We start from the raw sequence: 11,819 nt of genomic DNA, 5'->3' as shown, positions 1-11,819 counted from the left end.
AGCATTGACAGTGAAAGAGCTTTTGAAGCTAACCAAAGAAAAAGCTGATCTGTCCCTGTGATGCTTTCCAACATATTAGAAGGGAAAATGGTTGTGTATGGGTTACAAAAGGGTAAGGAAAAACAGTTGTGTATGGGTTACAAAAAGGTAGATGGCACAATCCTGGAAGCTAAACAATCGGTGGGTAGAAGGGACGTTCCCCTCATGGCTAGAGATAGGAAATCAATGTCATTTTGTCTCAAGTTAACCAGCAGGATCCCATTCGGAGATGTGCTTTGGGACTTGTGACGCTCAATCTAGTTGCAAACTACCTGACAGAGCAGTGAATAACGCCATGACAAAATTATTCAAAATAATCACCTCTAAAGTTGACAGCTGAGACTCACATCTTAGGTACACATAATATTAAGTAAGTAGATGACAAAATGTTTGCACTGATAAGTGCAAAATAATGTGTATGGTCACAAAATTACCTTTAAGTATGTATCTACAGTGACAGACTCTGAATCTGTAATTATCTCTTTCTCAGGAAAGAGACCTGGGCAGGTCTTGAAATCATCAGTTGACTTGTCAGCAGGGTCATACTGATAAATCCCAGCAGAATGCTAAAAAACACTAAAAAGGGAATAGGAAACAAAAGAGGATACATGGTCACACCACTTGAAAGCCACTGTGCTCAGACTTGTTGAATAGGTTACACAGTTTGGGTCATTGCAACTCCCAGAGGATATAGGTAAGCAAGAAAAGGGGCCACAGGGATGATCAAACATAAGGAGAAGCTTGAACACAGCAGGGATGAAATGAAGGAGAGTGCTGGCTCAGAAGAGGTAGCTGGTGAGGAGACCAGAGACACCCTTATTGAAGCAGGGGTTCAGCGGACGTGAAGATGGAATGATCGTTTGCTGCTTCCAACAGCACAAGAACAATGGGACACGCAGTAAAATTAAGTTGAGCTGTGTATTTTCTGAAGTTTGCAGTTTGAGGCGTGTTCTTCATGCTTGCCTACTGAAACACATTATGGCTTACATAACAATACTGTAATAAGGTAATAAATAACAGCTTAAGACATTTCGTTAGGATCTGAGTCCCCTTTGGCTTAAAGGGAACATACCTCAGTTAGGAACTTGTCTCAGGCTGTGGCTCTTAGTCCATTTTCAGTTTGATTTTTTACTTTCTCTTCTTGTAAACCTTTTATCATGGGAACGGAAAGCAGCAGAGCTGTTTCTTCATTCTGTCAGACAGCTACAGATTTTAATGTGCCTCTGTTTAGGTTCGTGTATTCTTTTTCATATTTGATTACTGAAAGCTGGTGATGGGTAAAGCTGAGTATTATTACTTAGTGAGCATAAAGTTGCTTAGTGGTATTCAAGCCTTGAGAGGAACGGGGCCTCTGTCCTGAGCAGCAACCAAAGCTGTCCTCTATGGCTGTACTGAATAAATGCAAGGTAACAAAGTCACTGAAATATTTCAGACCTAGGGGTGGTGCAAAACTTACAGATGTGCTTTGAAGAACACGAGACACGTTCGTATAGCCCAGTGTAGTGCTATAAATGGAAACCACAGCAGAGGCAGTACAGTGCATTACAGTGACGTGAGGACAGGCTGTCCCACCCAAGAGGGGCCTCCTACAGCTCCCTGGAGCGAGACGTCGCTTCACATGGTTCCCTGTGCCACAGCGTGTTGCACTGAGTAGCTTTGAGCTCCGGTTGCTCCCATCTGCTCAGATATCCCACCTGGTTTCACTCTGCACCTCCAAACCTAAGGATGTACATAAAATCCGAATCGTTTCCCCTGTCATTCCTCTCTACCCTAAACACCTTAAACGAATGCTTCTCAACCAGTCAGGCCCATAGCTGTCCCAGCCTAGGGGCTCCTTCACACAAGAAGATACAAAGGCTCTTGACTGAGTGAAGAGAGGCAAACGAAGCATTTGAACAAACTGAGTGGACTTAAACACCTCCTCAGTTCTGGTTCATAATGCCTCGGCTGCTGACTTCCTACCAAAGAGTGGAAGAAAGGAGGTTGCTCGTGGCTCATTTATTGGATCATGGATAATCACACTCGCTCTGCAAAAAGAATTGAAACAAACAAAAAAGAGACAGAAATAAACATAAAAGTTTCCAGGAACTGGTCACCAAGGCAAAAATCCTTTTCTAGCTATAACTAGTTCTCACCACTAATTTATCCACATTAAGAAGAACTGGCTGACGACCGCTAACAAGTACGCCAACAAGTGTGCTGTGTTTCTTTCAGAAATATGTCTGAAAGCAAACTGCAGTGCGTCAAGAAGCCCAGCACACACTTCCAGTTAATTACACAGTTTATCCTTAGCACAGTCAGCCTTCACCACAACAGCGCTGGCCCGCTGCCCTCTGGCACTGCTGGTTGTCCAGATCTTGCCAATTAATATCTGCTACCATCCTGATAAAGCCTGTCACAACAAGGCCCCGTATCTCAAGCAGGTTATGCTCAAGCATACAAAATCCCGTCATGTTTTCACACTCTGGGAAATCCCAGATGGCTAGAAACAGGATTTATACTACCCTAACCAAAGTACAGCCCTGGCAGTTATACAGGGGCTGCAAAACACTCCCATACAGACAGTATCCCACCTACTATCCAAAAAAAACCAACCCAAAAGAACAAAAATGGAGAAACATGTAACCCTTGGATGCATTCAGCAACTCAGCTTAAGCCAGAACAGCCAATCTGAACATCAGTGACTGATACCTGTCCTGTCACTAAAGATGAGAGCGGCTACAACCTACCCACTTTTAAAAATAATTAGATGGCACTTCAGGCTACTTCAGGTCAGCTATTGCAGCCCTTTGTTGGGGAGGGTCTGGACAATTGTTGACAGTCTATCATCATACTACTTTGAATTGCATTACTGTAAAACAGTGAAGCGAGTTGGTTTTGTCACCACAGCGAAAAAAGAATTGCCAAATTCCTAAATATGGACCCAAGTGCTAATGATTGGTTTGGTTCAACAAGTTGGGATACAGAGATTAAAAGTGTAATGTAAGATCCTTATAATATGATGATGGCAAGTGTTAGTGACAAGTACTTATCCTTGCTGTCATGTCTCACTTAGATTTCATGTGCTCCGTACACTTTCTGATGTATTTTTCCTAGCACCTCTTGTACATCTGATCAGGGCATTACAAACTGATTTAGGAATAGGATCGGGGAAGAATTTGCACTGTTCCCAGTCTATCATCATACTACTTTGAATTGCATTACTGTAAAACAGTGAAGTGATCTGGTTTTGTCACCAAGTGTTAGTGACAAGTACTTATCCTTCCTGTCATGTCTCACTTAAATTTCTGTTCATGTTTCACCTGTGAGGATGGCTAAGTGGAGACTCACACCTCAGCCTATGATGCGGAGAGTTTGCATTTTGGAGTTAAAATGCAAAAATATTGGGTACCATCTGCCTTGTATACATATTCACACTGAGAGATTATTCATCAGAGGATTACAATCAATGGTCTGTATGAGCTACCCTAGACAGGCTAACATAGTAAATACTCAGAAGGTGCTTTGTTATGAAAACAGGCGTTCCACTTTCTGCAGAGAAAAAGAGAGGATGGACCTGTTGCATTAAGATTATGTAAAACAATAAGAATTTTTAAATGGTGAACAGACATGTTCACATATCTATTTGAGGTCTTGTTTGGAAATTTGCTAATGTAAGGTAATCTCTTGTGTATCATTAAAAGACAAAAGGATCCAATAATAACAGCAACACAAAGCACAAACATTCTAAGATCTCAATAAGACACAAGCTTGAATGATTAGGAATGCAATTAAAATTGTACATGCAAGACTTAAGACCCTTGGATTTCCACAGGCAGGATTTTTTCCTGTGTGAGCCATGTACGAAATTTTTCAAAGCAGGTTTTGTTCAGAACGCAACATCAGATCATAGAACTGTCAGAAGAGGAGCGCTGGGGCTGAGTAAAGGCGCTGTGCTGGGATACGGATTTTCCTCATTTCAGAAGAAGCAGGAGACAAGCCCAGGGCTCAGTCTCCTGCACACTGGTTAGAGACAACTCCCCTGAAAAATCCCAGAGAGATGAGGCAAAGGCAGCTGAAGCAAGCTGCTACCTCCTTTGAGACCCTGGCCCACAGAAATTGTCGATACAACCAAGAATTTACACCTAAATGTTGATTTCACGTTGAGAAGTATTTCAGATGCAGATTCAATTACCTGATGTAAAGGAATCTAATTTTAATTAACCTAAGTTTTAAATTAATGTAAACTAATTAAACACTGTTTAGAAATATGCTTCAGAGGACAATACTTATTTCAGTAGGTCTCTAATGGTAGAAAATGTGCTTCCTTTTAATAACAATTTGTTCTTGGGAATCTGAAAAATAATTGTGTAGTTATAAAGCAAGGTCTAATATCCTAATACAGTGCTATCATAAGTCAAGTTTTAAAAATAATTATTTCTAACTGGTAGTACAGGAATGCGACTGTAGGGAGACAAATATTTGTGGCCTACAAACACATATACCTTATTTTTATAAGAAAGGACTGAAATGGTGAAAGCAATAGTTCACTTACATATGAAAACCAGCAAAGAAAATTATATAATTGGAAGCAGAGAGCAAACTTTCAAGTCCTAACAGCAAGAGTGCTAAATTTTCAATGTGCTTTAGATCTTGATAGTGAAAACAAACTGTATTTTGGCAGACAACAGTTGGAAGCTCTAACTGCTGGAAAAGGCACTATTTGTGTTTTCTTGGTGAACAGTGAGATAACAGATTATTTGCCTCATGGTGTTCAATGATTTGCATCCACTGCCCCAAGATTTGTTCCACTGAACTACACAAGGAGGTGCTACGGCAGCTTTCTTGATTTCTCTCTCCATAAGCTGACCTATCATTCAAATACAGGCACTTTTGCAAGCAAATTATATCACATTAGATGGGAGTTCATTGTGCTGAAAAGCAGCTGTATGAGCAAAAGCTTAAGGATGCTATTAACTACAGATGGGGCAGGAAAAATGCTGTTAAACAAACAGAAAGAAGACAAAACCAATGCTTTGATGGCAACATTTGTCAGGTCTTTCACTACTGAACCAGAGTCAGTTTGAACCTCAAAGCTGATCGGCACTCCGCAGTTATGCTTCTGGCCCAGCAATGCATTGAGTGGCAGCACATCCTAGATATCACATCGAATGGCACCTCTGGTGTATGGATCAAATGCTGTATTTCCCAGAGGGCTCTGCAGCCATTCCTTCACTGGGAAGGTTTCAACTTTCTTGAAATAGCTAACGAAGAAAAATCTTAATGGAGACAAGACAGTGGGCTGATTTACTGAGTTAGCCCTTTATCTACAAAGAGTCTACATATTGAGATACTTGGCACAGACATGAAAGATATCAAGCTCCTGGAGGATAGTCCCCAAGCCTGAGTTTGGTTCATAAGCTCTCCCCCAAAAGTGGGATCCACACATAACATAAGGAAAAGCATCTTAAACAGACTATAAATCTGAAAAGGGTTTGTTTTTTGTTTCATATCCTGCCTGCTTGGCCTTTGGCACCACATTAAGCCACTTCGCTGCAGCCTGTTTTCAGCAAGGATTCAAAACCTGGGACTAGGCAACTTGAAGTTTGCCTTTTCATATAATGAGCAAGAAATCACTGTTATGGCCAAAAGAGACACTTTTGCACAATACCATTCATCTGGGAGTGGAGGGATTCAAATCCATTCATCCTTAACCTGATGACAGTCAAACACACATTTTCTCTCACCCAGAAGAGCCACCAGGCTGTTGTGAAACTCTTCCATTTCCCTACTGACACTATACCTTTTGCAGAAAAAAGCCACGAGGTTTTGCCAGCTGAAAGGGTAGAAAATGAGAACAAGTAATTTGGGATTGATTTGATTTAACTAGAAGGGAAGAAATCTGGATCGTGATGTTTGCTTCCAGGACAAAAACACAAAGGCTCATGTGTTGCTAATGAACACTTGAATTTCTCCAAGACGCTTGTGGGGATGATTAAAATATGACAAATTACACCTCCTATGGAATTAGCTCATAACATAATCTATGGACTAAAAACGAGGCCACAGACAGATCTTAAGATACAGTTGGTAGGCAGATACCACCGAACAGGGACATTTTTAAGCCAGAGAGACTTTTTCTTGATCCAAATTTTTTTGCTTCTCTATGCTATAGTCACATATTTAGGTGACATAAAAATTTATGGAGTAGTAAGCTAAGAGATAGATGGGTTATCATTACAGGATGACCTGAGCCACCAGGGTAAATAGTTGTAACCTGACAAAATATATTTTGGTAAGACCAAGTGTTTGAGATCCAAGAATGGCAGTTGCTTATATTTACACGATGGAAGACTTTGCTTTGAAAAACAGAGCTCAGAAAAGGATTTAGGGGTCATTATAGATAATCACCTCAATGTAAGCTGTCTGGGCAATGCCATAGCAAAAAGGACTAATGAGATTCTTGAATACAAGGGGGGGGGGGGGGGGGGGGAAAGAGTATGAAGCAGAAATAATGAAGGATTCCAGCATCTGGGAAGCACTGCCAAGACCCCTACTAGGTTACTGAATCCTATCCTGGTGTCTGCATTTTAAAGAGGATTTGAAGATATTGGACAGAGTTCAAGTGAGTGTCACAAATGAATTCTCTGGCTTTAACAAAAAAGCCCAAGCCTTCTGACCTGACGGGTAGGGAACTCAAGATATTCAGCTCACTGAAGAGAAAGCATAGACATACCTTCATCACACTGTGTAGGTAATTGCATTTGGCGAAGATATACGTGAGGAGCTTTCCAATCTGGCTGACAAAGATCCAATGAATAAAAGTTGAAGCTAGATAAATTCAACCTTCAAATAAGGGAAAATTTCCCAGCAGTAAAGTAATGAAAGACAGAAACGGCTTATCAGGGGAACTAGTGAAACCACCATCACTTGCAGCCTTTTAGACAAAGACAGATAGCTCTGAAGATACACTTTTAGCCTAGTTTCAGACTGGATGATTGGTGCTGTCCTTCCTAGCTCTGTAAGCTGTGAACCCTTAGTTCCCCTATGCATACTTTTGTTTCCTCAGCCCTTGATGAAACAGGATTGCATACGCTGCACTCAACATGCTCGCAATGTTTCCATGACAGCTCGAATGATGATACAGGGTTTATGGCTGGCGAGGATACAGAGTTAACATTGTGGGGCCACATTGACCTCATGGTCAGGGAGAAGGGGTGATAGAGGGAAAGCGTTCCTGACTCTGACATGCATGAGACTGGAATCAGAGAGAGGCATCAGGTGGATGAACCGCTGTTCCTTCTCAACAAGAAAAAAATCTTATTTTCTCTACACCTTGCTTGTAACAGATGCATTTATGTTGCAGTCCCAGAAACAGCTATGTGTAGCGACAGACATCCCACAGGAACTTTAAACAAATTAGCCTGTCATACATGGGAGGTCAGACTAAATGATCTTATAGTCCCTGAAGTTTTCTTTTTCTTGTATTACCCCAAGTATGTTTTCTCTTCCTTTCACAGGTCTCTGGAGCAGAAGTATAAAAAGAGGGAAGAAAAAGTACTCACTCGGAATGAGGTTTTAACCCAGTGTCCCCTGGGAGTAACTGAGTGAATGCAGTGAATTCCAGGCTACGTGAAGGTAAGCAAGACAAGATGAAACCCTGTCAGTTGAGCAAAATTGCTTGTCTGTGAACTCAAGCTTCCTCCCACTCTTATGTCCTGTTCTGATTCAGGCAGGCAGCCCTGACAATCAGCTAGGATTTTGATGGCAGGTGTTTGAGAGATCGTGATCCATTCCTAAGGTAGGAATGAGCAATTGCCACAGCAGCAGGGTGGCCATTAGCAACTCTATTTTGGCAGATAAGGAAAAAAAAATTTGCAATATGGTATCTGAGACAGGACTTAAAAACAAACAAAAAAGCACACCAAGTGTAAAATTTTGTTCTTGAATAGCAGCGGAGAGTGCGCAACCCTTGTGAAGCTAAGAAAGCTTTCCTTTACATGCAGCCCAAAACTATTTTGAAATGTTTCACTGCTTTCTTTAAACTTATCCACAGAGCAATTAGAAAGTGGAGCACATCACAGATGTGGTCAGATCTGATCCCAATGTGCTTGCTGAAGGGAGTCACACTAGCCAACTGCACTTGTTGAAAAAGTTAGGAGGCACCAGGTCTTTTATGCTCCCTCTGCTCATTCAGAGGCAGGGTCCTCCAGAGGACTGCTCATCCCACCCTCACATGAACACATAGGGCAGTGCAACAATACACCCGCCAAGGGCGTCACTGCCGTGGCCCTATTTCCATCCAGCCGCTGTGGCCTGTGCTTGGCACCACGCAGCTACGCTGCAGGCTGTGACAGGCACACAGGCAAACTGCCCTCCACACTAAAGGCACGCTCTGCTCTCCCCATCTGTCTATCTCACAGCAGGCACCAGCACCTCCACCACTATCACCTCAAGATGGCATTTGAAATTAAAGGTATATAGCAGCCATACTTACAAATGCAACACATGAAGCAGCAACGAGTTTAGACCAGAAACATCAGTGGAAAAACCCAAGGTTCTTGACTCCAATGAAAACCCACTCAACAGCTGAAATTAGAAACATTAATCCCACGGCATTGCCCATAATTAAAGGCTCCATCTACCAGCAAACAGCTGGGTAACTACTGCTGGCTGAACCTCAGTGCTTTGAAATAGGATTAGGATGAAACGAAAGGAAAAGCAAGCAGCGCAAGCATCGGTAGGACAAGAAATAACTTAGTGTGTCTTGTATTGTATTGACCAAGTAATAAAACTGGTTTATTGGTGTCTTTTTGCAGTTCTTCTTTCTGAGAATTCATTACTAGCAGGAATGAGAGTATTATAAACAAAACAAAGGAATTCAGGACTAGAAGCATGTCAGCGTCCTATTACCCAATAGTCTATACTTAGATCCTGCATTGAGCATCTATCAACTTCTTTTTGCTATAACATTTCTGAGGCCTGAGCTTGCCACTGAAGTCTATTCCATTGACTTACCACCACAAGAGAACACTATGCCTCAGACAGGATATACAAATAAAGAATTATCCACAGAGATGGCGATCTCTCCTTGAGGGTCTTTAAATGGTGCATGTTGTTTTTCTGGCTGAAAACTATTTGTAGATATGGACAAACGACAGGATAGCAACATGAAAAAGTCATCCTGTGGGGAAGGTGCCATATGGTACACAAATCCCATTAAGAGGGTTTAATTGTTATTTTAAAGCCTACAGACAAGCAGGAATAAAAGGGATCCCAGTTCAGATATTCTCCAGATGCTGATCTTGCTTACATTTTGGTCACACTGAGAATGCAAGATCCACCCCTCGTCCTGCTGGCAGCCATTAAATATGACTGAAAGAAGGTGGAATAACTCCCAGTTACTGTAAGCAAACACCAGTAAGCCAGTGCCGTGCATTAGCTCTCACCGAGTCACCAGGCTCCTGCAGTGTTTATGTGCTAGCAGCCAGTCCTTTCTCAGTTGCACTGACAACTTAACTTAGAGAAGCTGATTCATCTATAATGCGGTGATGGGATTTTCCCGGTTTAAAATTTGTTTGCGTCTCTTTTCAGAAGTAACCCACCCTTCTGATAGAGCCATAAGGCCAGGGCTGCAAACAGCATTACTATTCACACATCTATCTATTCTTTTTTCTTTTTTTTTTTTTTTTTTTTCCTCCAAGTGATGGAAAAGAAATGAACTGGGACGTCTTTTCAGGCAAGGTGACACTACTGTGACCAAGGGGTAGTACTGGAGCTGCAGAGCTGCAATCTGCATTAGTTCCTCACATCCCAGGCTGGGCTTTCTCGTCACTGTTATGTTGGAAGTAACACAGAAGAGGAGCTGGTTAAGTACTGGCTCCAGCAATCAAAAATAATGGCACGGAGGTGGCTTGTCAAACTTCAAGCAGTGGAAAAAATTGACCTCTGAAAATGCATCCTGGCTGTTCCATCAAGGGTATAACTGAAATGTCTAGTTTGATTTTATTAAATTGGTGTATGGAAATAGCACATAATTTAGAATCACAGGCTTTGGTTAAAGCTCTGATTGCAAGGTTTTAAGCAGGTCTGAGGCCCAATTAAAAAAATTAAGTCCACAAAATTTAATCCATCTTTACCTTTTTGCTTCAATGTGACTCTTGTTAGCTCCCTAAAATTAGATTTTTAATCTCAGATTGGCACCCCATTCTCTGCCGCTCAAGTATCACAAACAGTGAGAAGATTATGGCCACTTATGCAGTATCTATTTTCCTATAATCCTTTTAGCACCATAAATGCTAAATATAGCAGCCAGTTTAAATTAGCTTTAACCTCAAGCTGACTCCAGTTAACTATGCAGTAACAGTAATTAAAAAAAAAAAAAACAACTCCAAAAAGCTAGAAATATTCCCACACTTAAAAAAAAATGGTATTAAGCTGGTAAGTGCATATAAACAGATCACCTCAACAGTGGTGAATTCTCTAACAGCTTTTTGGAAACCTAGGACTTTGCAAGCTATTAGTCTGCCACACACAGGTAGGTTGGTTACGGTACTCACCCTTACAAAGAGCCATCCCAAAAAACACAAGGAACTAGGGCTGGTCATGCCGCTCCTTTACCCTGGCTGTATTTGCATATGGCTAACGCTGAACATCAAAGCATTACTGTGAATCAAACTCCCACTAGTTTTTCCAGGACAGCCCTGTGTAGGCCCCATGAGACCTCCACAAGGAAAACTGATATATCCCTTAAGTAGGGGAGGACCATCACTAGATCATCCTAAGTCACTAGTGAAAAGAGCTAAACCAAGCTCAAAACCTAGAACAGGAATGACTTCAGTGAAACAACTGCAAGGAACCCTGCCTTTCCCTTGGCAATTGCTTCAGGAAGAAATACGTCCTCAGCATCAAAGGAGGGGTTTCAGGAAGGCTGCCAGAGAGCAGAGGTCTCCCACATTCAGACAGGGATACCCATAACTGGCCCCAGGGAGTCAGTGCCAGCTCCTGCTGACTGCAGACAGCTTTACAGCTGGGGTACACCCAGGCTGCCAGGGCCAGAGCTCAGTCCATGGATTTTAACTTACACATTTATAGTTTACATACTTACTCGTTAACCTGTATGTTCTACTTCTGCCTCCGCAGCATCCCTTATTCTGGACCAACTATGTTTTTTCATCAGCCAGTTTGCCTGAGGAGCATAACAGCAAATGAATCCCAACAGCCCAATCATCCTGAAGTAAACAACTACCAGGTGCAACACCCTTAAAGTTACAGGTTCATCTCAAAACTTGGTACTGGATTTAGTAAGGCTGCAAGTTTCTCCATGTCTTACCTTTGCCCTTTTCAGGCACCACATGGAGAGAAGGGAAGTCCACCCTCAGCAAGCCTGGCATTTTCCTATACTCCAGGGAGAGAATGACCGCCAAACCCTACCCTGGCATGGGAAATGTCATAGAAATGCAAATTAAAATAGATCCGATTGTGTCTGCCTGTCCATTTTGCTTCAGCTTGTTAGGAACAATTAAACAGATGCCTAAAGCTGAGCAGTAAAATGAGTACCCAGGAGCTCTTCCCACAGAGTTTTCCTCCTTCACTTGGAGGACTGCCACGCACACAGATTGTGATATTCTCAAATGTTCATTACTGAGATACACTCATCTGTTAAATACAGATTGAATGGAGAGGATAGATATTGCTGGTCAAAGGAGAAATAACGAATCAGGAAACGTTCTTGTGAACAGCCATGACCACTACCAAGACATTTTGTGAGCTTCTGTTTAAAAAGCTATGAAATCCCAGCA

At 41.9% G+C, this 11,819-nt stretch overlaps 1 protein-coding gene across 1 annotated transcript in view; it reads right to left on the bottom strand.

Moving 5' to 3' along the window:
- The window catches only part of LRIT1 (leucine rich repeat, Ig-like and transmembrane domains 1), a 56,030-nt gene extending 44,855 nt beyond the window's left edge, over positions 1–11,175 (bottom strand). The window contains exon 1 of the mRNA XM_009465933.2: positions 11,126–11,175. The gene's annotated coding sequence lies outside the window, so the exon portion shown is untranslated. The remainder of the gene's footprint in view (positions 1–11,125) is intronic.
- Positions 11,176–11,819: the final 644 nt, after the last annotated feature.

This window comes from Nipponia nippon, unplaced genomic scaffold, assembly GCF_047370975.1.
Source record: "Nipponia nippon isolate SJK-2023a ecotype South Korea unplaced genomic scaffold, ASM4737097v1 scaffold_3, whole genome shotgun sequence".
Classification (NCBI taxonomy): Eukaryota; Metazoa; Chordata; class Aves; order Pelecaniformes; family Threskiornithidae; genus Nipponia; species Nipponia nippon.
This window is presented reverse-complemented; position numbering and strand designations above follow the sequence as displayed.